Genomic DNA, 6,350 nt, shown 5'->3' with positions numbered 1-6,350 from the left:
CTTCATAAAATAGCAAATCCGATCTGATTGTTGATGACAAGCTGACAACTTCAAGATTTTGTAATTCCACAGTATCATATTTTTCTAGTAAGTACTATGGGGCGATTTCCATATTGGTATCATATCCAAGATGATCGCTAATTTTTTGCAACTCCCGTAGACTGCTGGAAATTTAAAAAAAAAATCATAAAAGGGGACCAACTAAAAACAAGGGTAATTGTGAGACAAAATGAAAAACCCTGAAACTTTAATGTCCGAAAAATAGATATTAATTTATGTACCAAACATGTTTCATGTTTACATAATTTTTTGAATTGGCATTTATAAAGACCTACTAAAGAATATCAAAACTTTATAGTAATTATAATTCAAGAATAAACTTACTTTTTTCAAAAATAGCGATATTGAATTTTAAAATTGCTTGAACCAATGAGTTAAATGAATATAAACCGCATTATGGGATTTAAAATCGCAAAAATGCAAATTGCGATATTGAATTATATGAATCAGGAGGCATAATTTTTGGATAAAGTTAATACATATCGCAATACATAGTTTTTAAATCACGTATAAATACGAAAATCGATGTTTGATATTACAAGCTCGTAATTACAGATCGCAATATTGGATTTTAAATTAGCGTGAATACAAACGCAACAATTAATTTTAAACTTGCATAAATACGAATCCTCGACATTGGATTTTTAACTACTCGCTAGAATATGAGCTGTGATATTGGGTTTTAAAAACGCATAAATGTTAGATATAAATCCAACATCACATTACTTGATTTTTTAAATCTGTGAATAGGAATTGCATTGTAGGATTTCTAAATCACATGAATACGAAATTTTTTTTACTGAGTTTTTGCTCTGCATCAGAAAATAATATTTAAATTATGAAGTCATCAAAATGAATAATTTTCTTTAATGAATAATTTCTCGGTACTTGATTTGTTAAAAATTATAGATATAATTTATTTTAAATATTTTTTTTATAATTTATGATAAGGTTGCATAACCCACTGCTCTCAAATAAGTTAGGTAAAAAAAGTTCCACCACCTTGCAAACAAATATGACCTAGTAAATCCTGTAAAACTAGTCATGGAAATTTTTTATTTTTTTGACGATTGTCTTGTTTTACTAGAGTAATTAGTGAAACCAGGAATTTTCCCATCTGTCAGCAATTATTATATTTCCTCTGCGAGAGATGAGTAAGGAGTAATTTCATAGAAGTTTTCACCATGGAAACATGTTAAAACTGACTTGAAACAGAATTTTTCTTTTTTTTTTTTTTGAATTGAGACAAAAAAAAATTATTATTGTTTGTTTTTAATTGTAAATTTAGTTAACTCAAATATTAAGTGAAAAATTACAATCTTAGAAGGGACTGTGCATTTATGAATTGTGGAAGGCCTCCTCCCCCTCAGTTATCGCAGTCATTTATCATATAGTTATAAAAATTATAAATAAATTGATGTGAAACTAATTTATTTATTTATTTCTTTAATAGATATAATTTAAATAAAGAAGAGCTACATAATAATTTATAAAGCCATTATGAATCATTGCTGGTATGTATTTTTTTTACTTGTATCTGTCTATTTATTTTTTTAATTTCAATAGTATGTTTATATGAATGTGTTGGTATAGGAAAGATTGATTGCAGTTTTTGTTTTATAATAATGGTTCAAATAATTCAATTTCCTATTCATTCTTCAAGTGTTTTTTATCAGATTTAAATTTCATTTCAAACTTCAACCAAATTAATCTAGGAAATTATATACTCTCCTATGCACTATAATACTGCTGCCTAAACGAAATATAAATCGAAACACTTTTAAAAATTATTTACAATGTCGCAATTATTTTATGTCTTATCATATACATTCATAAAATTCGAAGTAAAATAAAAGCTGCCATCACTGGGATTCAAACCCAATTCACCTCATTAGAAAGCGAACGCCCCATCCCCATAGCCACCATGGCTCTCATCACATTATTGGGAATAACTTATGTTTAAAACTATGGTTGATATATTCCTGAGTCAAGGATCGCACCTTGTTTTATTTCCCCTCTCTTGACCTAGCCATAAATTCACCTACTGAAATATGGCAAATGATCTTATCAGGTAATAAGTTCAAGATTTCACAATCAGTCAGCTCATGTTTTCATACATCATTCATTCTATTTATGAAAATTCTTCATTACTTTTTGAGGTGCCGGACAAATAATATTCAAGTGGTTCAGTAATGTACACATAGGGATAAAGTTGATAAGGGATAAGTTGTATTTTTCTAAAAAAATTCCTAGAATAATGTATTGCATTATAATAAAATTCTTATTTAATTCATTTTAAATTCTTTTGTGTTGTTTGCATTTGTATTAAAATCACTATTAATGTACTGCTATCAACCATGTAAACAGTATTTTTTCTCATGTTTTTTACGCGTTTATTAAGCAAAGAAATGTGATATCTGATCATGTTATCAATTTACTTTTACTACATTTTTTCATGTTATAAATAGATTAAAAAAAGTGAACAAAATTATTATAGTAGTTGTTTTTTTAATGTGCTCCTTTTGGCCAGTATTCTCGCCAGTAAATCACTGTTCAATTTTGACCATTACAAAAAAAAGTTATACAAATAATAAAATTTTGACATTCATTAAAGAAATTTTGACATTCATTAAAGAAGTGACAGACAGAAAAATGAACTACCACTTTATAAATTGCAGAATCAATACAAATTGACCAACATGTAGAATTAAAACTTCAAAATATAACATTTGACAGTTAACATTCATTCAAAATAAGTAATAATTTCTCAGTTAATTGAATATTTTTATAACATGTTTGTTGTAGTTATTGGGTCTTGACATACGCATGCTCATTTTCTGTCATTAACTATCAATTTATTCTGATGATTTTAGTACATAAATTTTATTTTTTCTTCTCGCAAAAATCAAATGTTTAGTACAAAATGAAATATACTTAGTAGTTAAAAATTGATATTTTGAATTACATGCATAAAAATTTTAAGGTTTTGTATCCACTGCATATTCGCTTAAAGCTGCTGCTACTCAGGGTGGCAGTGGTAAAGTTCGCTTCTAATAGATCATTATTTTTCTAAAAATTTAAAAAAAAATTAATTTAACTATTTTCTAAAAAAAATAATTCTATATAACATATCAAAGAACTGGACACCACTTTGCAACAAAAAAGTACCACATACTTTAGGCATGAGCATGTATCCTTTTAAACCTTCAGTAAAGTGCTATCATTCATCATTCTAAATTGCATCTACATTAACTTTTCCCAAAATAGATTCAGGTTTGAGAAAGAGATGAAGCCAAAATAAACTTCCCACAATATATACTTGGGTTTAACAATTCAGTGCACTCAGAAATATTTCCTTGAGTAATACTCCGGCGTGACATTTTGGAACACTAGTGCTCTGCCCGAGATTATTTTGATCAGGACAGTTAAATGGTTAAATAGCTCTAGTTTCAAAGATGTTAAGTTGAATGAATGAACTTTATGCTAATGCTATAGAAATGTTGGATTACTTAAGAATTAGATTACATAATACTGTTTGTGTTTATTACAATATAGCTGATTCAGACATTGGATTACACTATATTCAATCAAATTCCTTTTTCAGGTAAAAAAAAATTTTTTTAGCAATAGTTTTAAAATTTGGCAAGTCCTGAAAGCTAATTTTGGCATTTTTCTTAAAAAAATTGTCAAGGCAACATTTGTATATGTAGTTCAATAATGGGAGAAAGCAGTTTTAACTGAATCTTCTGCATAAAATACAATTTTGTGTGTTTTGAAATAGCAAAGAAAGAAAGAAAATATTGCAATAAATTCATTGTTGCAATAAATATCATATGTTGCAGTAAATTCATTGAATATTAAATTTGATATTATTAAGAATATTACTTTTGATGGCAATCTTTATCATCTGAATCACCTGAAATAGTTATCTAAAAGGATTTATTATATTTTCTTCTCATACAAAGTTTTTTTTCTTCAATAATTTGTTATTGAAGTTAAATTTTGTGAGTTAGATCTGAGCCAAGTTAATATTTGATTCGTTAATATTTAATTTACAGTTATTATTTTATATATAATTAATAATAATATATATAAAATAATATATATTAATATAATAATATTTAATTTACAGAAAGCAATATATATAAAATAAATTTTGATCTAATAGTCAAACTTTCATGTATTAAGCATCAATGGTTCAAGAATCTAATCTTAAATATGCTAATTATTTATTATGGATGATATTTCAGGTTACAAAATTGGACGCAGAAATGTACTTTCGCTAAATTAACATACCTTTTTTTGACGTAATTGTATTCCTGATTTTTAAAATATGGGAGTAATCGCAATTTAGGAAATACAATCCCGATAGTTTAGACAGATCAGAGGTATATTTTATTTTATGATCTCAAAATCGTTATATTTTTCAGTTTGTTTTTCTCAAAAACTATTTGACCTATCAGAAACCATCTTCCAATTTTGAATTTTGTCATTTAAAATTATGCAGATTAAATTAGTATCAAAAGTTGTATACAATTCAACATTTTTCAAACATTCGTAAATTTAACAACAATAAAAATTTTAAAAAAACATTTTTTAAATTGAATTAGCTTTGGATAAAGAAGTTTCACGGTTGTGTAGAAACTTTTTTTTATTCGCATTAGTTCTGGCAATATGATAAGATTAAGTTAAAAGCTGCTAATTTTTGGTTACTCTGCTGACTATTAACTGTCAAAAATCCAAGTTTGTCCAGAAAAAAATTTATGTTTAATTAAAGAATTATTTTTGATTGATTTAATTTAAAACAATGTCTGCCCTATTTAGCTAGCATATTTACTTAAGGCTAAATCTTGAATAGGCCTTTTTTGTTTTCAAAGGTTATGCCCCTTTTTTTTTGTACGCTATAGATTATTTAAAAAAGAGATTATCTATAATATTTTATATATATTATGGATGTGTTTTTTTTAATTTTTTAACATCTTTTTTTTTCTTCTTCTTCATGGCAGGAAAGATGAAGCAATAGATCTGGTTAGACGCCCTTTAGCTGAGACTGGACAGAATGGGAGGTATGTTTTTGCACATTTTTATCATGCAATACAGTAGTGGAGATTTAATTTGTTTCCCTTTTATTTGATGGAATCTTTTTTTAAAAAAAAATTTTTATGTATTGATACATTTATTATTATTTTTTTGAAGAAATGAAGAAAATGGTAACTCACAGTTAGTTGAAAGTAAAGGACATCGGTAAGAATTTACTATTATTATATATTTTGAGATATTTAATTCAGTAGTTATAAATATTTTAGAAAAAATGTTCTGAAATTGTAACATCACTTTATATCAAATATTTTATCTTACTGTTGTATGTATCCTAATTAGTTAGTTTATACCTATCCAAATCCTCTTTAAAATTTGTTGACTCATTTTTAAATGTATGAAAGTAAAATATCTTGTGAAATATTAACTAAAGGATCCGAAATCTGCAATTTATCTAATCCCAATATGTAAAGGTTTTAAGTGTATATGTTTAAAATGTATGTAAATATTTATTGATGTAACTATGTTTTATGTTTCTATGCGTTTTTATTTTAAATGATTTTATTAATATGAATTTCTACCCTTAATAATGGAAAGAAACTTAAATCAAAGACCTTTTCTAAATAAGCACACTGTTACATCTTTAAAAGAGAGATTTAAACTAAGGAAGCATAAAACCTGTAAAGATTTAATGGTGGCTGATTTTGTATTATTTTATTTTAGTCACGTAGATGAGCTCTGAGGATGATAACAATAGATCTTCGTTATATACAGCTTGAAAGCCTAACAGGATAACTGTTAAGGCATCTGACCAATGGTCTGTACTGTAGAACTAGAGTGCAACTTTCAAGAGTCAGTGCCGTTGTTCTATCGTCTCATTACTTTGAGGATGGTAAGGTGAGGATCAAACTCTTTAGATGCCCAATAAATGTGCTAGAGCTGTGAAGAGTTTACTCTTGAACTGGTGATCCAGGTCGGACAATTTCACTAAAGGTGATCCAAAGCGAACAATCCAGGTTTTAAAGAAAGCTTCTGCCATCATCTCTGCTTTAATGTGCGGCATCGGAACTGCTTGCACCCATTTAGTACATCTATCGATCATTGTCAAGCAGTATGAAAATCCTTTAGATCGTGGTAATGGGCCAACGATATCAAGATGTATATGGTTAAAGTGTTTGGACTTGATTGGAAAATAAATAATACTAGTGGTAGTACACTACACTAGTATTGTGAGATATATTTTCCAAAGTTAG

Source organism: Parasteatoda tepidariorum, chromosome 5 (assembly GCF_043381705.1).
Source record: "Parasteatoda tepidariorum isolate YZ-2023 chromosome 5, CAS_Ptep_4.0, whole genome shotgun sequence".
NCBI lineage: Eukaryota > Metazoa > Arthropoda > Arachnida > Araneae > Theridiidae > Parasteatoda > Parasteatoda tepidariorum.
Note: the sequence above shows the minus strand (reverse complement) of the source record.